Source organism: Lepisosteus oculatus, chromosome 10 (assembly GCF_040954835.1).
Source record: "Lepisosteus oculatus isolate fLepOcu1 chromosome 10, fLepOcu1.hap2, whole genome shotgun sequence".
NCBI lineage: Eukaryota > Metazoa > Chordata > Actinopteri > Semionotiformes > Lepisosteidae > Lepisosteus > Lepisosteus oculatus.
Window position 1 is genome coordinate 42,831,528 of NC_090705.1, and position 26,692 is coordinate 42,858,219.

A 26,692-nucleotide genomic window follows, 5' to 3' on the forward strand; every position below is an offset into this window, starting at 1 on the left:
TTTAATTGTGTGTGTCGAAGACTTTCATTTGGTCCACATCCTTACGCAGTATGGAGCTCCCATTTCTGCAAAAAACAGCTCTTTGTCTAGGAGGTTGCATAATCATTTCTTGATTGTGGAGTGCATTAGAAGAAATTGATGATGGACAAAAAGCAGTTCCTTTAGGTGCATCTAAAACTGTCATTATATTTGTTCAAATCTTTTCGGAGGTGTTTACTTTATTGTGTTTGGTCAAACACATACTCACACACACACACGCGCAGATATATATAGATCCAACTGATGTGCTAATACTATCAATTCTAGCATGATGCAACTTTAATTGCAAGTAATACATTTAAGCCTATGGAGTTTAAGGTTCAACTGAAGACACCTTTGCAATTCTAGAGATTACACAGCAAAAACTGGGTGTGCTGTAGTTTGGTGTGCAAAGTGCGTACAATTCCTATAATTCTTTGTGTCCTCGCCTGAAAAGCCTTCCCCATGTGATGTAGTTGCTACTTACTGTAAAACATGTAATGCACAGCAAAGAGAAAAGGTACATCTTCAGGAAATTCTGCAGGGCAGAGCAAGCAGGAGATGCAGATGCAGACAATCGGTTTGCACTGCCAGACTCACCTCCAGTCTCCCCCGAGCAGCAGAGGCAGCAGCAGTCATGGTGCGGAATTCTTCTGCTCCTTCTCTGTGCCGACACCTGAAGTCACTTGTACTGCTCACCCGCTGAAGAATCAGATCAGTTGCTACACCCTGGCACAGAGAACAGAGTGACACATGGGAGAGGATTTTGTAATCTGTGAGGCAGTACCACTCGGAGCAAAAACAGTAGGGTGGGGTGGGGGTGCCATCAGCTCTTCAGTGATGCTTCCCATCCCTCTATCTGCTCTCCTTTGGACTCTTCCTGCAGCTGGCCACTGATTGGAGGCTTGTGCTTTCCCCTCATTAACATTCAAGGAATCCAGAAGAAAAAAAGAAAAGGGATGTCCTAGAGCCTGAGAATTGATTCAGACTTCTTTTTTTCTGTTATTATAATTTATTTTCTTCGAGAAAGGTGAAACTGTCCTTTTTTTTCCCTCATGGCTGCTCTTGGTTTTGGGGTCTCTCAGTGGCGGGTACTGCACAGACTGCTATGTGGAAAATGTCCACAAATCATACCTTAGTTTCACAGCTATTGTGTCTGAAACATTGATGTTGGGAAATAGATTTTCTCTGAAGGTGTCAGATTTGTTTCTCAGTGCTTACAGCACATATAGTCTATACAATTGTGTTTTCTGTTGATTTTAGAAAATTGCAGATACTGTCCTGCAATCATTTTAATATTAAACCATGTTTTGCTTGAATATTTTTAATCTACATTTTTAATTTCCTTTAAATATAATACATATTCTAAAAATGATCTTTGAAAATCAGTTCATGTTTTGTTAATCAAAGCCTTGTGTTCAACGGGTTTTTAATGTTCTTTTTTAATTCACCTGTTAAACCTCTTTACGTTTAATGCCTCATCCGCTGTTGATAAGTGTCCCTTGTTCCAATTTTTGTTGATTATGTGGGCATTTTTTATTTCATAATGTCCTCACATTTTCTACTGCAAACCTCTTTACTGACAACACAATCCATATGACAGACCCTTTGCTTCTCATCTTGGTGCATATCACAGATACCAAGTATTGATAAAACTATTATCTTTCGAAACAGAAGCACCTCCTGCAAAAAAAAAATGCAAGCTGTGTGCTGTAGTAGATGTTCTCTTTGTCTGTGGGTTTTTATTGGTATTCTCGTGCTCGACTGTCAGTGCCTGCACAAACTGGGATCTGCATGCAGCAGAACGCTATTAAGCATGCATCCTATTAGGGGCTGGAGTCTCATCTCAGTCCCTTTGTCTTCATTAAGATTAGGCCTGGGTAGAAGATCCTTCCGAAAATGGATATGTTAGCTAAAGGAATTTACAGCAAATGATGAGCCTCCCTTAAATTAGATGTTAAAATGTGCCATATAATAAAATTCTTAAAACATTTCTCAATATATATTACCTTTATACAAAGCAAATGGAAATCTGAACGCAAATTTTCTTTGGAAATGAATGTACCGGATTAAATACTGTACATGCAAATGTGTTCATTTCCTCCACCAGACATTTCCCACATAATGCATCACACAGTTCTGCGATGGGCTGTCTGCAGCCGCAAACACTCTGTGTCTGAGAGCTGGAATATTCCTATCCTGCCCCCAAGTCTTCCAGAAGTGGCCTGTGTCATCTCTCATTCTGACCAAGGGTGTAAGGCATCAGGAGAGATCCACGCACGCTGCAGGTCTACAAAGCAATACCATCCTATTGTAGGCTGGGTGCCTCACTGTGGCAATATTGGTTGAGGTTCGCCTTTTCAAAGACTACACTCCCTATAATGCCTAGATTTAGAAACTACAGATACAGATGTGGCTCAAAATTCATCTCTAATATGGGAATGTGTACTTGTGGTGGTATTAGCACCAGATATTACCAAATCGTTCTTTCGATATGAGCAGCCGGTTTGTCTGAGTGTAGGGGTCAGACCCTTGTTTTAAAAGCACAGCAGGGACACTGTGTATCTCCCTGCGTCTCCTCCTCAGGGTAAGTCCATGTGGCAGGGCTCGTGCTGGATGAATTTGACTGACACCCCAAGGCACCATCAACTTCGCAAAATGCTTATCATGTGACAAAACAGCAGAGGGAGGTTGAGAGGTTACACATTTTGTTCCTGAGCAAAATAAAAATGTCATGTTCACAATTTACTAATAAAGTTAAAGGATATATATTTGCTCGTGCAAGCATGATGAAGGAAATAAAATAAAATAAAAATAAAATCCTAATTTATATATTTATCTAGGTGGTTCATGCAGCATTGTCCTGATTTGCTCCTGAATCAGGTACTTCATTTTCTTCAGGAAATATTAGACAATAAGTAGAAATATATCTTCCAGATCTGATTCAGTCCCGTGGAGACGAGAAACCAGAAGAGACGATACAGGTGGTGAAATCCTGAAAAGATTACTAAAAGACCATTTGAAAAATTAAGAATGTTAAAGACCAATCTTTTATGCTGAATTATATTTTCTATTGTACACTTCACATTCAAACTATTTTTCTGAATCTTTTGATAAAAAACTCAATCTGTTTTGTTATGGTTTTATTAGATACACGTCACCTGTAATTTCTGGATATTGGACTAGAGTCCATTTTAAAATTTTCACACGTGAGTTCTTTTCTCCCAAGTCGTTCAGTGAGAAAGTACAGTATTTTAGCAGATTGTTGAAATCGTATCAATGTCTATAAACACATCAGACAACATTAAAGAGAATTAAAATAATTACTGTCCTTTTTGTCTCTTTTTCCTTCAGTTGTACATATCACGTGTGTGCTATTGTATCCCACTTTGAGTTTCTTGAAAACACTAATAGATTAATAATGTAATAAAGTATTGATACTGCAATGATTCAGACAACTGAATTGTCTATTTAAAAGTTATTTAAAATTGTAAAATAATTTTTCCATTCAATGTTTTTATCGCTTAATGATGAGTATATCTTCCGATACCTTTTGAATTTCAATATAGGATTTCCAAAAAGCACGGTATACTTAAAATTAAAAGTATGATTAACAGGGGGCAAACATGCAAAAAAAGTATTAAAAATACAATTATCACAGAACTACAGTACCAGGTAAGAACATTTAAAAAGCTGTGGATGTTCATAACTCTGATTAAAAAGGTCTTGTTGAGTATGAAAACAAATACATGCTGCATACAGAGAAGAAACATCAATGCTGAAGCAAAAAGAAACATCAGTTAATTTGATTACAAAAAGTAACGTATTGTTTTAAAATTACTACCTTAGATGGTATTTTAAATTCTGCTGTGTTCTTAGATCCTCCAGCATTTCTGTTTTTTTTCATTTAAATAGTGATTATGCCAGTGGACGAATGATATCCTGGTGGATAGTCTATCTTAAAACTATAATTTCAACATCTGCATTAGGTTCATGGTCTTATTGACACAGTGTGAAACTATGTTTATCCAAGTGCACATCTAACTTGTTGTTTTATTACTGCACTACGTACAAGACTCTTTACTCAAATCTTTACTTCATTAACCGAGGCAGCACAGCCTACTGTATACTGTAGAAACATCAGGAGTCTGTGTCCGAGTGTGTGTGTTTCAAATTTGGCTGAAGTTCAAAGGCTTAGAGATCACAAACTCATTCACAATGTAGTGGTAAATTCCATTACAAAATTACCAGTTTTAAACTGAAAAAAGCTCAGTGACACATAAAGGACAGTCCTGTAATTTATGTTGTATGATACTCCAAGTCCCTTTTCACTGTTTCTTAATGTTATCGGTCTTTTAATAAGTTCTGCATGGGTGCATTAGACCGTGGTAAAAGCAATGCAAAAATAAAGTACATAAGGACCTAGAAAACATTATTAGTAGAGTGGCTGTATAACTCACTGTTTTCCTGGATCCTTTGAGAAAACTGCCCTTAAACTCAAAGGCAATAATGAGAAAACTTAGCAGTGTGCCATTAGTAAATGCACAACACTGATCTGCTATTCATTACAAAAGGTACCCTCAGCTGACACTTCTGAACAAATCAGTACCATTGCTGAGCTCTTCACATGGGGTTCACATGGTCGTTTGAGGGAATAGTGAACAGCTGATCACTTTTACGCTCTGACTGCAAAATATTCCTTTCAGCAAAGTGCAGTGCTGACTAAACACATTGACACCTGTCGACGTGAGGACATCCTGTGTCAAAGTGTCCCAGTGAACACAGAGTCATATGGTAAGCCTCATCATCCACCCAGAAAATATTTTTTAAAAATTAACTGTTTCAAAATCAAATGATAACAGCAGCTTTTTTCACTTGCTTTTAAAGGTTTTTTGGGGAGAATAAACAGAATTCACGGGAATGTTGTGGATTTGTCCTTTACCTTTAATTTGAAAGCCTAGGAACAATAATTAGAAAGAAATACCATTAATGCCAACAATCCTTAAGCATAAAATAAAAATCAGCTAATTTAATTCCATCCCCATAGCAGCCAAGAGAACATGCTTTGTCTGCAAATCCCTTACCTACAGTACACTGTCTTAAAGGACAAACATAATATCTTTTTATATCCGACAACTGTCGGTACATGTAATCGCACGACTGCAATGTCTCTGTGAACATGTGTGCAAGGTGCCAACCAGCAGGCACTGGAACACATTCCACGATACCTACATGTATGTATGATACTTACATACCATGTACAACACATGCCTACATGTACTGTATGTACAATACCTACATTCCACGTACAACACATACTTACATGTATGTCAGCCATGATCCTGTGAATATCTTATTGCACAGAATTGTTTTAGCATGTTATGATATTTGTCAATCAATGTCAATTTAGCAATAATTCTTTATATTTTTCTTATTTCACGTTACTCCATTTAAATTCCATGTTGTCGTTTAAAATGTACTTATCTTGTCAATAATCTTGATTAAATGCCAAATTTGCAAAGCACAGTGGCTGGGTATTTGAAGCTATAGAATTCTTTCTGAGTCATTATAGTATTTTTTTATAATTCTAATATCATTTGAAATATTTATATTTCATACATACTTGGAATTTTGAATGAAATATAAAAAATAACTCAGAATACTTTTATTGATAGTGTTCAATAAATATTTTTGTATTTATCCAAGAGTGTTGCTAGCTGCTTCTTTCATTTGGTCTAATCCATAAAATTGGTTCATCCAGATTTAAGGCTATAAAATATCCCTAATTGGTTGTAACATAATGAGATTGCATATTAAAAACAATCTAATTATGGACACAGTGCTATTCAGCTAATTGAAATACCATTTATAATGCCAAAATCTCCGTGGCCAATTAATAAGGATTAAGACAGGTTTTAAAGCAATTATGACTTGTGCTGAGTTAAAAAAAGAAAAAGTTGGTGATGTAGTGTAAATGATATGGAAAATGTTGATCATTTGCTTTATTTTTTAAAGTAAATTATTTATTATTCTGTGTTACTTTATCCAAGGCAGTATTAATATACAGAACACATTCGCGTTTTTCTGTTTGCCTGATCAGTCCTACCAAACACAAGAACTAAAAAACTCCGCAGATAAATAATATCTGTTTACAAGCCCTACTTACAGTATAGCTACATAAAAGAGAAAATTTAAAGTATTACAATGTCATTGTTTTACTGTATCTGAATGAAGCAGTTCACTGTGTTAGTATCCAGGAAATCCTATAGTTTTTTCTGTAGCTGTTGCTTCTTTGCCCTTTCAGTCAGGAGAGCTCTCGTCTTTTTGTTAGCGTGAGGCTGCCACGGCGCTCTGTGCAGATCGTTTAAAAATGCAGCATTGAGAGCGCAGGTTTTCCCTTTTCATTCCTTCTCCTCGAGATGGTTTTCCCACACGAAGGTTAATTGAACTGGGCTCTGAGGCTAATTTTAAGGATTGGTTTTTGTTCCATTTAAATTACGCCGTTGAGCCAGTAAACACCCGATTGCTCCTTCTTTCACGACTCCTGCGCTCAGAAAAGCGGCAGCGGCTGGCACACTCTGATAGCTTTTCACATCAAAGAGCCTTTTATTTGGTACACACAGACACAAAGAGCTCATACAGTAAAAGACTCCCGCTCCCTTTGTCCCTGCCTTGTCTACGACCAGTTGCTTCACTCTGCTTTAAGCCCAAGTCAGAGGCAGAATGTGGCACCTACTGTCTACTCCACAATAATCGTAATAGCAGGTCATTTCTTTTCTGAACTGTTTGCACTACACAGACATAGGATATTAAAAAAAACACTTGTTTTTAAGAGTCATGATAAATATATACACTACCTGGCAGGGCTTCATTTTCACTTAGGCCTAGTTACATAAGCAACTGAAATTGACAGTAAAAGGAAGGTTATTTACCGTATGTTGTCGGTGCTTTGTGGACAAACCTAAGACAACCGACAGACAAAACACAGCTAGTTCTGGTAGCAAAACAGTGTAAACACATTACTGTGTCTCCTCTTTTCATGTGGTTTGACAGTAGATGAAGAAGATAGGAATAGAAGAAAACTGTTTCCCAATTAATTTAAATTCTCAAAGAACAGGGCCAATAGTTATACAATTATTACACAACTGTTCAATCATTATCTTAGGATAGGAGAGATATACAGTACAGGAGGTTTCTAAATCCAAAGCAATTTTTGATAAAATACTGTACATTTAGTTTAATATTTTATATTATATTTATACTATATTTAGTTTAAGAAATATGCAGTATACAGTATGTAGCCTATGTAATGCTGGCAAGAGGCAGTATACAGAATGTATTATTTTTGGTAATAAGATTTTTCCTAAACGTTTTTTAACTAAATAAAAAAAAACGATTCCTCATTTAGCAGAAAAGAACAATCATATATGCAGAGGACATTCTGACTGAGTCCAAATAACTTTGCATGTCTACCAAATCACATAATTCATTTAATAATTTAAAATGCAAAGGAACAGGTAACGGGTTTATTCCATGCCGAAAAGAAAAGAAAGGAAACACACCTGAAGAAGGCTCCACAGCCAAAACGTTGTTTCCTTTCTTCTCTTTTCAGCAGGAATAAACCTTTACTTGTTACTTTACAGCCCACGCATGCTGATGCAGCTGCCTATTGGAGCTACTTTAATTTAAAATGGCCTTCAAAGACTATGGATTCAAGAAAATAATAGAAAAATCCATTAATGGTTGTTTTTTATAAACTTTTAAATATGGGAATATATGCACGCATTTATTATATATATAAATTATACACTTGCACTGTAAGCATTCAAACATTGACAACTGAATGCTTCTGTCAGCTTTAATTATTTTTCTCTTATTGCTAAAATCCCCTGCAGACAATTAATTATTGGTTTTCAGCAAAGGTCTCTAAATTTCCGAAAATAGGTCTGTATTTAATCTTAGCAGTTAACCAGACCACACCGTTGTGAGTGACGTTCTCCTTGAGAAAGGAGTGTGTCGTGTGTATGTGTTGGCCCAGCTACCATATGGGGTGTTTCCCAGAGGTAATACTGTATAGACATTTTTTATAATACATTTTGTAGCGATACTTCCTGAGTTTCTTGCTGCTATAATTAGGCGGTTTTCTGAGGCCTGTTTGTGAAATGTCCCAGGTAGGTTTCCGCTAAAAGCATCAGATTCTGATGCACAACAGCCGTGCTGGCTGCATGGCTGGAATCACATTCTGCAGGAATTCCTTTCAGTAGTGCTCCATTCCTGGCTCACAGAGCTCCTCTCCTGGCAGCAGTTCCGTAATACAGCAGTGATTTGATTAGACAGCAGTGCTGGAGCCTGTGCCATGAGGAGAGAGGGAATGAAGGAAGTATTTGACAGCCTTTTTTGTCACAGTTGAGGCCTTATACCCAAAGCCATCGGCGGGCAAGACGGCACTTTGACATTCTACAGATTTACAAACGTATTGTTACAATCACTCGGCCTCACCTCAGACCAGCAAATTTCAAGACAGAAAAAATACATTCAAATATATTGGGGCTTCAGCATAGCTTCTGGTGGATAAATACGTCATACAACAGTTTACTCCAAATGTGTTCCTCAGTAGTAAATAGAACACAAAGGCTCATTTGATCGTCTTTGCTCCTATCGAATGCTTTAAAAGCCAAGGTCCTGTTTTTTCATGATTCTCTCCTGCTCAGAGCTGAGGAGAATGTAATGAGGTTTTGATGGTAATGTGTGGAATGGTGCTATTTAAAAACACTGGAGGTGCTTGATTTATCTGATCATTTCAGGAACCTGACTTGAGGTGTTGGGCTTGCTAAATGTCAATTCATTCTTGAATAAGGCCTGAACTTTAAACTTTCAGACACACTGTGCTAGGGAAATACAGATAAAATCCTTCAGGGTGCAAAAATGATGAGGCTCAAGAAGAAATATTATTTAAACATCTATTTCATCCAGAGATAATGCAATGATCTCTATGCCTCACCCCACATATCACTTCCCAGTGAAGCACTTCATAAAAGCAAGAGAGTGACCATGACCAACAGAAAATGCCACTTGATCTCACTGTTCTCATGAGTCCTGAATGAGATACCATCAAGAAAATTCAACCCATTTCAACAACCCAGCAGGAGATCCTAAGAAGCAGCAAAGCATTCCACTTACCTGGTGCAAAGTCCTTTACTGGGGTGACCACAGGACTGTGTCCAGGCCCTTCCTCTGGCAAACCCAGCCTACTGTATATCTTCACAACTGGAGCAAAGGACTGGGAAAGGCAGAGAAAGGCAGGGAGGAACAGAGGTGTCAGTCTGATTTTTGGGAGACCCTTTGTTTTCCTGTATCACTTTCAGATACGCATGTCCATGAATCTACCAAGCCGGTACAGTACGCGTTCTGGAATCACAGTGCTAAAACAAGCTACTGCACAGACGGTGCGCTTCTTGGATCTGTGTTTTTTAAGGGACGTTTTGCAAATGGTAATTGCAAATGTGAGCATGGCGAGAAATGAGAAACATAATTGCAAACTGTGACTTTCAATGAAATAAACTGGCCCATAATCACTATCTAGCTAAATTGTTATATGGGTTGGGACACCCCAAGAAGTTCTACAGATTAGAAACTGAAAATGAAAATGGGTAATTTATTCTTACTGCGATTGTGTAATTCTTCAGGTCTCGTCTCCTGTATGCATACTTCATAGTGTTTACTTTCCTAATCTGCCTCCCAACTAACATGAACTACTTTCAATCTTCAATCCTTTCAAACAGGACGATTCCATTGAAAATCCTTCACTTCATGGCACGATACTGGTCAGATTTTCTATGAAAACAAAAAAGCACAAATGCCGAAATGAGGTAATCAAGGTCCTCTTCTCATGCAGCCTTGTGATGGAAAAAAGAAATTGTGTGATTTGTCACCCTCTGTCCTGACTGATCAGACTAGCCTGAGTTCAGCAGTCCAGTCCTTTCTCCTGGGACTGGTTACTCACGATCACTCCTTGTTTAAGTCCTATTGGAGAGAATGTGAGCATGATAAGACTATGGGATTAAATGATTTTCATATGTCAGGTGCCACCATTGATTCTTAACATGCCACAGAGCTGAAAAGTACAGGGAAGAAACTTAAAAATGATAAGAATGATCCTGAGAGGGAAAGTTTTTTAGTTTTTAAAGCTTTCAAAGACATCAAAGCCTTTCAAAAGCCCAGGCAGGTTTCAGTGTAAACCTGTCTGCTCACTTTGGATTTAAATCCATCCAGGTGCTAAAATCCTATTTTGCACACCCCCCATCATATACAGTACGTGCAGCAGATGCAGACAGTGCATTTTCAAGGCCTTAAATTTAACTGCAGTGCTGTAAATACGCCCTTTAAGGAAATTTGATTGGAATCCAAAACATAATGCAACTTTTCCTGTCTTCTCACCCTCACCCTAGTTATGACCACTTTACGGACTTTACTGTAAGACTTGCAGCAGAAGTGCTGTTCAGGGGCACGTTGACAACAGCTTTAGTAATTTAGGAAATTCTGACGGTTTACACTTTTTTAACCAAATCTTTTCACTGCCTCATGTAAAATCTGACACATCTGCATTAAGAAAAAAATACATATCTGTGAGCAAAACCTACATAGAACATGTCAAAAAGAAAAACAAAGAGGAAATGCAACTTTTTGCATTTTTATTTTTAGCAGTCATATGTATGGAGCTTTGATTTTAGAGTATTCACTCCTGTACTGAAACTTGAAAGAAACAGCATCACAGGAGCTGAGGTCCTCACATGCACGGCGGAGAAGATCCTCTGGAAGGAGTCCTCTTGGACCATATGGCTTGCTGTTGATCTTCAGCTTTGGTTTTCAGTGGCCAGGTTGAAAGGAAGTGCGCCCCCTCTTGGCTTCATAGACACCATGCAGTGCAGCAGTCAGTATCACCGGGAATATCCTAACGAACATTTATGCCCCATCCCATACCAACCTCATGTGTGAGCTGAAAATTCTCGGACAATAACAAAGGCTGTAAACTACTGAAAAACTAAAAACAGATGCATAATATAGTTCTGGGGGAACAACCACATCCAGGAAACAGGTGCTTTCCGAGTGTTTATTGGGTATTTAAGTGGAATAAGTTTTGTCTTAAACCGCCTGTTTGAGAGGAAGCCCCCTGGCCCCCCCATCAGAGAGAGGAGGTAACTGAGGAGGAGCTGCGAAGGGGGAGATGGGGTGGAGGAAGGATGAATGTGAAAAAATGCAGGAAGAGGTGTGTGCGAGAGTTATATATAATATATAGTTGTATAGAGAAAGTCGGTAATGTTCGTGATTTATAACAGCGGAGCGAAATTGGCTTGTCTGTCGTTATCCCTCTCGAGCTTCAGCTGAGAATTTCCACTAATGCTGGGTGCTGGCTTTTATGCCCAGTCTTCAGCTCTATCTGACCTTGAGGAATCTCAGTTAAGTGTTTTGCAAACCCTAGCAGAGATGGTACACCTTCATCCCAGCAGTTCATGCCAAGCACTGTATACAAAGTGCACTTGTCATCCTGTGTGAGTCAGCATTTTTTTTTCCTGGAGGTTTCCAGAAATGTGATTCTGTTTCCAGACAAAGTATAAGCAGAGCCTTGGTCTCAGTGGCGCAATCAAACACAAGCAGCCAAAGCTGTGACCGGTCGGAAGGCTGGGCATTTTTCAAAGTCAGACTTCACTGTATAATAATTCAAAGCCTCTATTATTCTAGTATTGTCCATTTCATCCTACCAAGGTTAGTGTTTCACAACCTTTGTAAATTTCAGTCTCATCCATGGATACTTTTTTCCAAAAGCAAATGTGATTTAACGACTGTGTGTTACATGGACTTTAAAGTGTGGGTGAAGCAGAACAGTATGTACTGTAGCTTGATGGAGAATGATTAGATATCATTACATGTGCTACCATTGATAATTACTGTGATATAGCTCTTGCAGTACATGTATATCCAATGAAGGAGCTTACTTTACGTAATCTCTATACTAACAAAGACTAAATTTCAGAATTGTTAACAAAATATTTTTTGTAATTCAAACAGAAATTATTACAATAGGGAAAGAATGTGTGAAGGTATTTTTAAAATAAATTGGAATTAACTATGCATAGTTAGTGAAATTAATTATACTAATTGTGATCCAATATTTAATTTAATCTAGTAGAGTATAAATACTCCCTTCTAGTACCAGTTCCTTTATGTTTTTCAAGGTGTCACAAATTTGTACTTTTTGTAGAATATCCGTATGGACTGTGGCCAGCAGTGTTTTTAATAACTTAAAGACAGCTCAAATCCATCAGTCACATTTCAAAGAGTGGTGACAGTCAACTCTGTCCCTGGTGCGTGGGACAACAAGTACCAAAGGTGTCAGTCACATATTTATTTCCTCTGCCAGTTCCATATTGCTTGCTTTAAAAATGGTCTCCCGTGCCCTTTCATTGCTAGACCTACAGGCTTAAAGGAAACAGGGAATTCTGTAAAATATCAGAAGGTTATAACAAGTTCTCACTAGGACCATAAATGTCTAGAAAGAAAGGTAATGTGGAGAGTTACTTCACCTGCCATGTAAACGTCTTGCCTTTCAGCCCAGAGTCAGTTCCATTCCAGTCCCAACACTAGCAGGCTCAGCATGGAACCCAGGTCTGTGACAGCAAGGATGTCGAGTCCAGAAGGCTGAGCCAGGCTGTACTGTACTGTAAGGCAGCGAGGAAGAGTCAATGTCAAGCAAGTGCTCAAGAAAGACAGCGGGTGTGGGCTCCATGAGCAGGCAGCAGGAGAGCTTTGCACGGACAGGGGAGTGTGGCAGGGGAGTGATTAACATGCAATCCGGATTAACACGCCGACTGCATTTCAGAAATCGTTTATCTATAAAATAGTATTTTCTAGAAGGAAGCAGGTTTACGTTTTACATCAATGTGTTTGTCAGATTTGACCCAGGAACACATTTTTAAATAACGTTGTGGCAAGTTGTCCTATTAGCACGAGGTGCTGCACTAAAACTAGATGGTTCTTGGTGTTCAAGCTTACTGTTGCCTGTCTCCCACTGAAGCTGCGTTTACAGCAGCAGTCCTGCCTTCAGACACATTTGGAGTCATAAAGAAAAGGGCTAATTCAATAAACCCCAATTCTACTAAACATTAAGTGATCCAATCCTAATAATAAAATATTTACATTTAAAATATTTTTAAAAAAATTATTTCATTTTTCAGTTATTTTCTGGCACATACTGCTCATGGAAAGAATAACCTTTTGCTAACATGTTGTTCTAATGCCACATTTTGCCCTTCAAAGTACATTTTCCTGGTACTGTATATGTAGGAGGAAGCATCCGATCTGATTATTGTATTTCATTTGTTGTTACAGTAGGTGGGATGTGCTCTGTTTGACCACAGCAACTACTTCACAGTATTGAATGCTCCTGTACATTTTCACATGGCATGCTTCAGCTCTGCATAATTGACTGCAAAACGTGGAAACTTTTTAGAAAGAAGCCTATCTGGGAAAAAAGCACGTCTGCAGTATTTCTAGTGTTACACTGTAGTCTAGAAGTGTGTGATCTACAGTATGCATTTGCACCAGTCACAAATAAAGCACAGTATTTAGGGCATAGCTACTGTATTTCCTGTATCTAAATATGTGAAAGACTGTTTCACGTGTCAGCTTACACTGCTGTGAGAGAGAGAGGTACTGTATAAGAACTTTGTCATGAAAGAATGAGATTCTGCATCAACAGCAAAGTTGAGAGAAAGTATATTCTAGACAGCAGTATAATTTTAAGAAAGAAGCAGAAGAGTCCAGCACATTTATGCTGTGTCATAATAAGGTTTGGAGAGGTTACGGTGAATTCTGAGTCTCATGAGTCCACACATTTAAACTTGTTAAATGGGTAAAGTGATACTGCTGTATCACAGTAGTGATACTGTATGTCTTTTTCTATTAGCCTTGGGAATGCTCAGGATTTTTATGATACTTAGTATTTGATAGAGTAGTTATGTTCCTCTTTCATTGCCCAGAAAAATAAGGTTACTTTTTCTTTTTTTGTTGTTTTTTGTTTCTCTTTTAACCCACCTCCACCCCCCCAACTTTGGAGCACTTCTTTTAAAAAAAAATTAAGGTTACTTTTTCCAAAACACATACAAAAGTATCTTCACCAGTATTTTAACCAGGTAATGTGTTGCATAAGAACAAATAAATTTGTTCATATTTACTTTAAACTTTGCTTCAGCTAAGGTACAGTATATGGTTCCAAAACAAATAATAAAAAAATTAATGTAAAATAATTTGGTCTAATTTAAATGTACTGTGAATGTTGCTGTGCAAAGGTCAGGTTTTGAATGACCTAGAATGAATGCAACCTTGAAGGAACAGTAACATCAATTACATCGAAGAACAAAATGTCTTATCTTTTATCATAATAAAGTATATCATCACCTGCTATGAAAGCTACCTGATATTGTGTTTGTTATCTAGTGATGCTGTTTCCTTAAGCCATATTTTGTATGCTGAACAAATAGAGAGCACTTCAAAACTCAAGGAATGTGCTATTGACAGAAAACCATTAAACAGAGGATGTCTGCTAAGTATTTCCTGAAGAACCTGCCTGCTAATGATTTAACCTTGAAATTCAGCCCAGTTAGAGAATTCTCAAGATACTGACTATGGATATTTATAAAGAAGCCTGCATGTTAAAAGCATTTTGAAATTCCATGAGTATAAACAACCTAAAAAAACTTTGTTATACAGTATTTCATATTTCATATGTGCCAATAGGTAAATCATATTAGAAAATATTCAGATTTTATTCGAATTAATCGTGTTTCTTTCATATAAATAGATTATTCAGATTCAGATAAATGTATTTATCTCGATCCCATTTAATAATATGACTTGAAATATGTAGAGCAATGTGATGTTCATTGCACATGTGTTTCTTCTGATGTTTTTTTACAGCCCCTTGACAATTATACATCCAGTAAAATAAGATGACTAAGTACAGTAATTGAAATCCCCTGTTGACTGTAGAATGACCCAGGAAAACTCCCAGGGCCCGGTCCATTACAAAGTGCAGGGCAGCATGGGTGGATGTGTGAGGGGGGCTGCAGGGGTCCGATCGGCTTCCCCTGCTGAACCAGGGGTCAGACCAATTGCAGGCATGATGCACGATGACACATCGATGAGCCGACAGACACCCAGATGACTTCCCTGAACCGGACAGTCATCCTCTGCCTTCTGGAAATGACACAGAGAAGCTGAATCACCGTCCAGCAGGCAGGGGGTGTCTGCTCCTCGCCCGTCGGGAGGCTGGGGAGGAGCTGGGTCTGGGGGATTGGAGCACTTTCTTCCTGCGCCATGCAGAAGGCAGTGCCCTGGGACGAGAACCAGCCCCGGCCGTCTCCTTCACTCTTTTAGCTCCCTGCACAAGAACAGCACCAATCTGATGCCTGAAGCAGCTCACAGCTTCTCTCCCTGTCTCGTGAAGTTAAGGCCTGGTGATGAAAGAAGCCCAGTGAAATTATTATTAATGACACAGCGGATTCAAACGCGGCAAAGACTAGGTATTATTTACACTGTTATAGTGTTCACATACAGATTTACCTACAACAACAGGAAGACATTGTAATGTCCCTTAACCACCTTGGATGTAAGTCTTGAGCATTGCAAATAGTACAATTATAGTTTTATAGACAAAAAACTATAGAATTGCAATTAACTTTGTGTGATTGGGTTTCCTACGTAAGAAATAAAGGAGACGAAACAATTAAAGACTGGCCCAGTGAATGACATGAGAAGCTTTCTATTTTTACAGGAACCAGACAGACGAACAGTTGACTAGGTCAGGGTTTCCCAGCCGTGCTCCTGGAGGAGCCCTGTGTCTGCTGGGTTTTGTTACGACTGAGCTGGTAGTCACTGGTGCTAAGTGATGCCTTTAATCGATTTACTTGTCTGTTTAGATGCATTCTTGTTTCTACTCTGAGTCTTTGGTTTTAAAAAACAATTCTGCTTCAAGGGTATTGTTCCAGCTGCTTCAGCCTGTAGGACTTTATGCATTATCTCCTCGGACCTCCAACCTCCGACGCCTGCATGGACAGGATCTGGAGTAACTTCTATTTTCTATTTTAAATGATCACTGTAAGTTAAGCTTTTAAAATAAAAAAACAGCTTCTTATCCTGCTAAAAATATAATCCTAATTTGCACTGACTACAAATCAAACGTGTTCATCTGTGAAAGTAACTGCACAGCTGATTACTTGTCTAATTAGCGGGCTGTGCAAATTAGGACAATGGCATGGAGACAATGTAAATGGTGGCTTTTAAATAAGGATTGCAGCACAAGACAAGTAAAATCAAATGAAAGATGACATCCCTACATAAAGTCCTAAAGCCTGTAGTTGTTGGAACACTTGAAGTACAGTATTTGTTCAACCATGGACAAACAGAACAGCTAAACAAAAGTCTAAATGACCAAGCAGATCAATTAGGGGCATCGGTTAAAACCAGTGATCATCAGATCGGCTGGAACACAAACCAGCAGGCACAGGGGTGCCCCAGCAGCAGCAGGGAACCTCTGGGGTAGATTTTACAACTAATACTGAAGCCTCAGTCTAAACAAGTACACAGTACAATAATGAGAAGGAGACACCTCTGCTAGCATTGCTGTTATAAATGGGGAAAAAAGGATGTGGTTCACGTTATTGCACCATAGCTGGGTATGAATGTAGTGCAGCATTATTAAAGGAGTTCTTTATGAGAGAACACCATGGAAATCTGGGAATTGGAACAATGAAAAAGCCTGTAAATAGCAAGGCTTTTTTATCTTTAACATGAACTCTTTTCTGTTTTCCTTCTCCCAGACCCAATTTAATTACTTACTATATTTAACTCAGTTGAAAAAGCTATTTTAGGCATAAAGCTCTTGTCACTGATATTGTAAAAAACACATTAATCTGTGGATTTGGAACATTAAGCCCGTGAAAGACAGTACATCAAAACATACACAGTCCCTGAGGCAAAATGGAAGATTGCTAAAAAAATTCAAATGTTTGGCAATAAACAGGCACATGACGTGCCTTTTTGTGTTTATTCTTTCATTGCTGTTGTTCTCTTCTGGAATACCATTAGCTATAAGGAATAAAAACACGGGTGAGGTGTATTATAACTTGTTAATTAGATTGTCTTTCTATTTATTTGAATAACCATTAAGTGTCTATATCCTTCTTCGTGTGTCTTAAAACTTTAAAATCAAGATCTTTGAAATTCACAGAAATTCAAAAAAATTAAATATTTTTAGATTTTTTCAATTTAATCAATTTTTTAAATTCCTGTGAATTATTGAATTTAGCCCTCCAATGCTGCAAAGGTGTTATTGATTCAACATACTATCTTTATAAATGAAACACTATGAAGTTATAGAATGGGATCACAATGTATTATCCCCAATAAATATTTTTAAAGTGTTTTGTAAGAACAGTTAAGTCAGTCTAAGTCAGTTCCTTTGAAGTCGATTGCTAAATATAAATGCTGTCTTCTAAACACGCTTGTGTTCATTATTGTAACTCAACTGATACTGCAGTGAACTGGTGGTGTTACACAGAAGCATTGTGTCAGATCAGCATAAGCAGAAAAGCATACAGTATGTACTTTTCTGAGGATGACCTGTAGAGAAGGATGGAAAAACAGGCAAACAAAGGAATAAATGTAATATTGTGACTCCTAAATGAGCTGTAAAGGAAGTATAAAGCATATACAGTATATTTATACAGACATTTGTGTGCTGTATGTCTATACATATAAAAAGAAAAGAAGATAAAAATAACCAGTTGCTTTTAGTAACAGTAATGCTGCCGCTCGATCATTATTCACACATTTCTGCTGGTAATTTACATGCAGCAGTGACATGCACTTCATTTCTTTCTCAGTGGGCACATTAACCAGTTGACAACCTGAAACTCGATCAGACATCCAAGGAGCTTTTGGCTTGAAGCAGCTTGCTTCAATGGAAATGGGGGCTTGTGCACCGAAATCAAACCAAAACTACGGGCAGCTGAGGGAAGGCACAAGTGCTCTCTCAGTAACTCGCAATAATGTAAAACAGGAGTAAGCTGAAGGATGATCCAATAAAAAAGTACGGAGACTGTATATTCTAAGGAACGATGCAGATGCCTGGGGGATATTCTGTTACAGATACGAAGTCATTAGAGGCTGCCTGTGCTATTTTTAAATTCTCTGAACACTCGCGATAATTTCACTGCATTTTCACTTCATGAGCCAGTTTGTGTGGAAATGAATCTGTACTCTTAATATAATTTATCTTTTCACATACGGGCTAGTACCGGCCAGACAATGAGCTGTCAGTCAAATTGTCAAACCACCTATATGACACATTCTGTAGCAGCGCAACAGCAAAGTAAGGATGCCTGTCAGTTTTATTGAGGCCAAAACCTGCAGAATAATAAGGCTGATCATATTAAATCTGCCTGACAGCTCTTGTGTTGCTGGTTTGGTTCCACGCTGGGGTGCCCCCCACACCTGTGTGGTTTCCCTGGGTGCTCCAGTTTGTCCTCAGAGACACCGCGACTGGGCAAGTCCCTGTCTCTGCCCTGAGATGGACGGGCCTCCCATCCTGTATATACTGTAGTCTTGTATCCTTCGCTCCCAGGACAGTCTCCTGCTTGATGAGATCCTTTCCAGGAATAAACAGCTTTCTGATAATGGCTGGATGAATTATTTAGTGTGCAAGGGCTTACATATACTGTACATCTAAAAAACACATAAAACTTAGAAAGTCTGTTTTAATATGCTGCACATCCTGGTAAAAAGTATTGAGCGCATAGAAATAGATGCCAATCAAGAGCTTGAGTCGTCTTTCAACAAATGGCATGATGAGATCCTCAAATCAATTAGTTTGTAGATTCCAAATGAGCTTCATAAGCAACGTGGTCTCCTCTTATTTGTAACTTTTCGCATGGTCCTTTGTTCTCATCTCCATTCTGTGAGCGTTGCACAGTCTGCCTCTAAAACACAAATGAAAGGGCACCACAGGAAAGAATCGCCGTCTGTACTCTTACTCACACAGAAAGGCATTGCTTTGTGTTTCAGATTTTTAATTCAACACTTTTAATACTTTTTACCTAAGGGCAGAATTGCACCCTAAAACAAACCATCTTGTTGGGGGGTTTGAGTAGAAACTGTATGAATGTGAACTAAGCGTTACCTTGCCTTGAATATTCAATATCTGAAAAATTAAGTCAACCAGGTTATATTTGTATCATGAAGTGTTGGAGGCATTAATTTTACATTGTGGCTATAATACTCAGAAAAAAATCAAAATGATTACTTGCTATACATTTCAATTCATTAGGTGCCAGTATATCCCATAAGCTCTATTTCCATTTTTAAATAGTAATGAACATGTAATGCACAGTGGAGTGTTAAGAGCATATGATAGCATTATTATCTTTGAGGTAAGTGCCTTATGTTGTCTTCTATAAATCAGGAACTTTATTTTGTCCAGATGTAAAACTATGTGTTTTTGTTAGTCTGTAAACAGTTTGACTCAAGCTACAGTATGTAGCTAAATTCTTTCACATGATATTATTACAGATTTTCTGCATTCCACAGTGTCAAAGGACTTCTGTTCCAAGCCCTGAAACACTTGAATTCATTGCTGTTATTAGACGGACATGCAATATTTCTCCAAATATTTTAGCCCTCGCTGGCGAATGTATCTTCCAGGGAAAGAGTGCTCAATGCACACACTTTTACATCAAGATGTCAGGGCCAAAGCAACTCTGGTTTAAGCCTCTTTAAAAGAATCTAATCTTTTCCTACATTTACTGTTATTTCACTTTCCTTTCTAAGAGCTCATACAGTATGATATAAGAAATTACAAGTTACAAGAACACAGTATATTAGAAATGTTCTTTCTACGAACACTCTCAAAATTAAATGCCATGGCTTCTGAGTTTTTATAGATAATGTATATTAATCGAACATTTGTGTGGTTAGGAAGAATGAAAAGGAAGACCATGTGTGTGTGTGAGAGTGATTGACAATACACTTGGCTGCAATTAAACTGGTAAATGTTCGAGAAGAAATTGTGCACAAGGCAAGCTCTGGAGCAAGTACATTAAAAAAATACAGTGTGCTTACGCTAAAAATTACATTTCTTCAAACCCTACATAATCGCAAATAACAGAGCCTTATCTGCAACAAATAGTCTAGTTTAAAGAGTGGTGAGAGGAGAGATCACTTCAGCTAAAAAACTAAAGCAGCCGGATTAACTGCCAAACAAATTCCTTCTTATTTTGCATGAACACTGCCAGGCAGCCACACTGTCTGTGTGGTTCAGTGCAGTAAGAAACTCCAGTGCTGCTTGTTGGCAAGCAAACCATCACCCTCGCGACACTTTCAGCAATCGAATCTCCCCAGACATCATTAACCCTTTATACACCCTGGGGCTAAATACCTGTCCCTCTGTTGTTCGTACTATAACCAGTAATAACCAGTAATCATGGACTGTCCCAGTCACTCCTGATAACTGGAACTGTGTCCATGAAGAGCGAGTCCTCTACTTGTTCTGCTGTCAGGCTTCGACCTGATCTCACCCATCCACAATCAGAAAAACTAGGAAGTTGCAAAGACGCATTTTAAAAAGTTACATTTAGGAATAATTGTATAAAGTAAGCTGATTGATGACCTCGTGCAGGAATACTGTAAGTTCTTTTGAATCTCCCAACTGACTGCTTCAGAAAGGGGGCTTTCCCCTGCACTATTAAAAAAAAAAGCTTGGTTGTATTTGCTCATCTTTATCAGAAAAGAAAGGTGTTTGAATTTCTCAGCATAATTTTCCTTCCATGGGATCTCTTGATTTGCATATAACTGTGAGGATTTGATGAAATTTGAATCTTTTATGTCATGTAAATGAGCCCTGCACATACGAGAAGCTATTGTGATAAGAGCTGTTAAAGATCACAGCCCTAACGACTCGTTCCTCAGCAACATAAAGACACAATTGATCCTCCAACTACCTCAGCCAGCTAGCTTTATGTAGTCGTGATTTATGACCATTTTTCAATAGAAACCACAGTAATTTTGCGAAATGATGGTGCTATTGATTCTAGAAACAGTTTCGTTTTACTGGAACCATCAGACCACAGCAAGATCCCCGGAGTGAATAATACAGCTTTCCACTTCATCAGGTTACCCCACTTCTGCTTCCCCCCATCTTATTGTATCATTTACCCTTATTTCACTCTTTTTTACCTTTATGATTATTAATCTCGGTGCCCACGAAAGATGGCAGAGAATGGTACACGCAGCAAGGACTGTCTAATCCTCAACGCAAATACCCTCAGGGGAGAAGTTATCCTTGTTTATCTTTGTCCTTGTGATGCCACCTGGAAAAGGTTTCCAGACTGAGTTTTGTCATATTTTCTTAATTATATGTAAGAGCCTCAGCCAGAGCTTGAACCTTAATAAACACAACCTACTGTAAGGCATTGAAACAGATATACTGTAAATAAAACCAACAGGTTAACCGCCAAGGTATTTCAATGAAATTCAAGACAGTCCGGAGAGCAATCTGGCCACAGTCTTCCACAGATTGATTTTTTTCCTAACTGTTGCAGCCTTTGTCTTTGTGTGGAAATAGGTTAACAGAGAAAAAGAAAAAAAGGGATCCTAAATAATACCCATAATACTAATTAATTGTTCTCTGCCAAAAAAATACAAGAAAAATATTACCCTTTAATTTGATATATAAAACTCCTGGCCAGTTTATTAATTTATTTCTTCAAGTTCAGAAGAAAGGAAATTGATTCTGTATAGATAGCACATTCGTGTTTTTTCATTCGTGTTTCAATGAAAAATCTTGGCGGTTGTATTTTATGCCCGTCTTCAAAAACAATCCAACGAATATGACGATCGCTTTCAGTACAAGCGTTCGGTTATTTTTTGCATAATCCAACAATTGCTGTTTTTCACGTTTTTTGCTGCACTTTTCTTAAAACAGATTTGAGTCTGATTTCGAATAATTTCTCTGCTCATGTAGAAAATTTCCTTAGGCCTTTTTCCTGCTGGGTCTCTGTCCATTAAACATTCACACTTCAAAATAATATTGTAAAGGTGATTAGTGAACAGCTTTCAGAGCTGCACTTAATCACAGGCGGTTTTTGAGAAAGATTTGAATATTCTGAGATTCAGATGCATTTTCTTTGACGTATAAGTATTATAATGGCAGACAGTAAAGAATTAGTCTATTGCCTTTACTGAAGCTTACCATACAAATTAGATATAAATATTATGGTATTTTGAAACTGAAAAAATACATCCATGAGCCATTGTATCTACCTAGTCTATTCACCATCAAAGATTAACTTTTTTAAAAGTAATGAAATATCTTCACTGGAATTTCTTAAACTAACATTATAATGCAAAATAATGCGTACATCACGAACTTGATCGCATAGTACTAAAAAGATGTATTGAATGAGTTTCCTGTTTGCATTACTTATTTTCTCCCTCTTACTGTTTCTTTTTATTTATTCTTCATAGCGATAGAGATGCTGCTAAACAGTGATAACAAATAACAATGCAATGCAAATGTTCTGCAGAAACGTACATCATGTATTTGTAGTGGACTCTTTCTGTGTGCCATGACAGCATGGCTCTTCAGACTCAAATGTCTCTTTGAGTACTTTGAGTTCAAATATATTGCACAGGATATTTTCACCATAGAAGCCTCACACGTGAACACCACATTTACTCAAAGTAGCATACATTGTGTATCATCTTCATTTTCATTTTCAAATCTAGATTCAAGTAAAGTATCTTTAATATTCTATTAATGCAAAGTTCAATTAAAACAAGGAAATTTTAAATAATGGGTTCCTGTAGGAGACTGTTCTAATATTCAACAGCTTATAACGTATCAGCCAGAGGGACTGAATATATTTTGTTGCAAAAGAGGAAAATATTTCCTCTAAACGCAATGCAGAAAGTATAGTGAACAAATCTACATTCATTCACGATGCTAATTACAAAGTGGGCTTATTTACACAGGGACTTAAAATCTTGAACACGGGAATGTGTCTGCAACAAAGTGTGGAAACAGACTTTTGTTAAATACTGTAGATACTACAGATTCTTTACTGGTACATTAACGCTGGATATTTAGTTACACCACTGCAGTAAACTACCAAAATATGCTAAACTGATTTCCTTGCTGTCATAATTCAGTATTATTCCAGTAATACAATATATGTAAATAGTAAGTTTAATAACTATTGAACAGTGTTACATTACACCAGTCACAAAGAGGGCTGAGACAAATGGCCTTTGTGATATGCAGGGTGCTCATAAACAGTATGAACCCCACGTGGAGTCAAACGTGTTGTCCTGGAGTGGACTGTCACAGTCAGAGCCAATTTTCACTCTGTTTGGACAAGAACAAAATGAGTTTGTTCCCCATGTGCAGGAATTTATAGAGTTGCCATTATTTTTAGTTGCAGAATGGTAGAGTTACTCAGTTTAGCTTTGTGAAAGGAACATGTTTCACAGAATAAAGGTACAGTAGTAGTACAGAATACAGGTACTAAAAGCAGTTTCCTATGCTCTTTCCTCCACTGGCGCTTGGTTTCCTGGGTTTCGTTTCCTCCAGTGCTCAACACTGAAGGGTTAAATATGCAACAATAACAGCAAATATAACAGAGACAGAGCTTTTTTTTAAACTTGGCACTTACCAATGTTTCTTATCAAAGTGGAGCAATCAAGAAAGAGCTAGGCATTGGCAGTCAGTGTTCAAGCTATTTGTTTTTGTCTTTCTTTCTTGATAGAGATCATTTATTTGCTGTGATATTTATCACTGCTGTCACAAAGTTAGTGCTGGGAATTAGTGTCATGTGTGGATCGTGGATTTCATTTTACTGTGCCCTTCAGCTTCATTTTGAAAAGCTTTTACTGGCATAGTTTTTTTGCTTAAAAAATGTTTAGCTTCATTCAGACGACAACAGAAGTCAGACTTTGCTGCCAATTTGTTTTTCTCTATTATGCAATATTAATGGTTTTACATAATGATTTAAGTTTCTCAAATTAAGTGTATGCTTCCACTGAAAGACATTTTCACTCAGTTTTGTAAAAGGAATGAAGACACTGCAACATACTGTAGGAAACATATTATTTCTTTAAAGAACATACCGTAGTAGCTTTAAATATGACTGTACTAGAAAGACAAATATCAGTCTATGAAATTTCAAAAAAATAGTTTTTCCAACTTGAGATGTTCACTATTTACTATTATTTCTTCCTAAAAATTTATGGAATATATTTATGTTTGTCTTGTAATTATTTCATGGAGGGTTAAGTATAAAACATAAGAACTTGAATTTCTATTTAAAAAGCCTCGACTTGAGTGAAAAGGTTCTTTCCTTGATTTACATATGTCTATGCAATCTTATTCACACACGCAAAGAAAAGTTCACTTCTAATAGAAATACAGAAAACATTTGAGCATATTGCTGAAATGAATCAATTAATTTAAATACCATAAAGTGAAGCACCAGTACAAACTTTATCCCATTAAAATCTAGAGTAATGATCTATTAATAAAACTCAGGGGTGTCTGTCTGTTTTTTTTTTTATTCTATATCAATTAATTTAAAAACACAACAAATGCTATGAACTCTGAGACCCATTAACTGTGTTTTATGTGTGCTTTCTTGGCACTGTGAGAAGCAACTCTTAGTTGGTGTAGAGCTGAAGAAGGAGGGAAAGATTAAGTCAGGTGTGGGGATCTGTTGGGACACCCAGAGAGCTTAACCATGTAAGAAATGGAAGAAAATAGTCTTTCTGAAGTCAAAACACTCCTTCACTCTGTGTCTGTGTGGGGGAGTTGATGAGGTAAAGGAAGAACTAGAACATCCAGGTCTTACTGATGAGTTTTGTAAGTGTTGTAAAAGCAAACTAGGTTTTGCAATGAAATATATTAATGGTTAGAAGGAGCTACAGATATTACAGTCAGTTGACTAGTTATAGTTCTGCACTATCTTTTTTATTTTTAAATGCATTTTTTTTATTTCTTCTTGAATCTTAAATATCAGCAAATTCTTTCAGGCTTGCTGTGTAGTCCTAAAAGCAACTCAATGGGAACAAAGTGGGGCCAAGCTTACAAACCTTGTAATGTATTGTACAAAAACTCTAAACAGTGACATCTAAATTAGGATTTCCCCTATGAACTTGAAAAGTTGACAATTGTGAATCTGAAAGATAATCAAAATCTTAATCTGAACCATAACAGAAATTGGGCAACCCAAAATCAACAGCTACAGTATAGCTATAACAACCTGTCAAGCAAGAAAGAATTCTGCAGAAAAGATTAACAGAGCTGTGAACCTCTTGTCAAAACCTAGAACATAAATGCCTGTATATAATTTGCTCTGAATTATAAAGATGAGCCAGGAGAACTTTGAATCAAGGTTTTATGGGCTGAAGAGACCAAGATATACCTTTACCAAAGTCAAGAAAAAGTTAAAGTTTGAAAAAAGAGAGGAACTGCAGATTCTGCAAAGAGCACCATATCTTCTTCATGTGAAGTTTGGTGGAGACAATGTCATTGTCCGGTGTGTCAAGGATACCACTGGAACAGACTCACTTGTCTGTATTGATCATGTAAGTAATTCTGCAGTTTAAAGAGGCATTTTGTCAGGTTATGTACACGAAAATACTTCCAGACTTTTTGGGCAGTGTTTCACCATGCAGCATGACAATGACCTAAAGCATATGGCAAACACAACCAAGGACTCCAGCAGGTGAATAAAGAGGAAATTTCAGGCTGGCCAAGTCAATCTTCACATTTAAATCCAATTGAACATGAATTTTACATGCAGAAAAACAAACTGAAGTCCGAATCCCCCAAGAACAGGCAAGAACCCAAACCGGCTGCAGCACACGCTTGACAAAGCATCTCAAATGATTATATAAACAGTGTGGTGAGCTCAATGTGTGACAGATATAGCCTCACAGGTATATGCAACCAAATATTGACTTGAGGTGAATGTGTTCCACTACTTATTGTCACTAAAAAAATCAAATATATGCATGAAATTGCCCAAGATTTAAACTATGCTTTAACTACACTATATTCGATTTTGCTTTTTTTAGTATCTGGATGATGTGGGATGTCTTTTCTTAATCCAAAAATGAAGAATAAGATCGTATTTAATCACTACTTCTACTTTCAATGGTAGAGGATCGTGAAGAGAGAGAAGTGTTGTTAGATTAGTCTGCACGTGCAGCTTTCAGTTTCTTAGCTAAATTCAATACGAATTACGTTTTCCCTTGACAGCACTTTGAATCTTTTTTTTTCGCCGTGTTGCTGCACCCATTTCCGACGTCTCCTCGATCCAGCGTGGGCCCTGCCTGCCGGAGAACGCCCATCGGCAGAGCATCTCCCTCATCAATCCTACATCTTCCTGAAAATGTACTTTTAAGCACCTTAATTGCATTTCAGAGATAACCCTGTGGGCTAGTGACAGGAAGCAAACCCATATAGAGCTGCTTGGCGGTCAGGCTCTTTGTTTTAAATCAATCAGCCATCCTCTGCTAATGCAGCTCTGGGCTGCTCCTCAGGAAGCATTAGCCCTATTAGTCTGGGGCT

The 26,692-nt window shown here is 37.7% G+C and overlaps 1 long non-coding RNA gene across 1 annotated transcript; it reads right to left on the bottom strand.

Moving 5' to 3' along the window:
* Positions 1–7,971: 7,971 nt before the first annotated feature.
* LOC138241558 (uncharacterized) lies at positions 7,972–9,745 on the bottom strand. The gene is made up of 3 exons (XR_011190793.1): positions 9,684–9,745; positions 9,199–9,298; positions 7,972–8,367 (listed from the first exon to the last, which is right to left on the bottom strand). It is a non-coding gene; the product is annotated as an uncharacterized lncRNA (long non-coding RNA).
* Between the last annotated feature and the right edge of the window lie 16,947 nt (positions 9,746–26,692).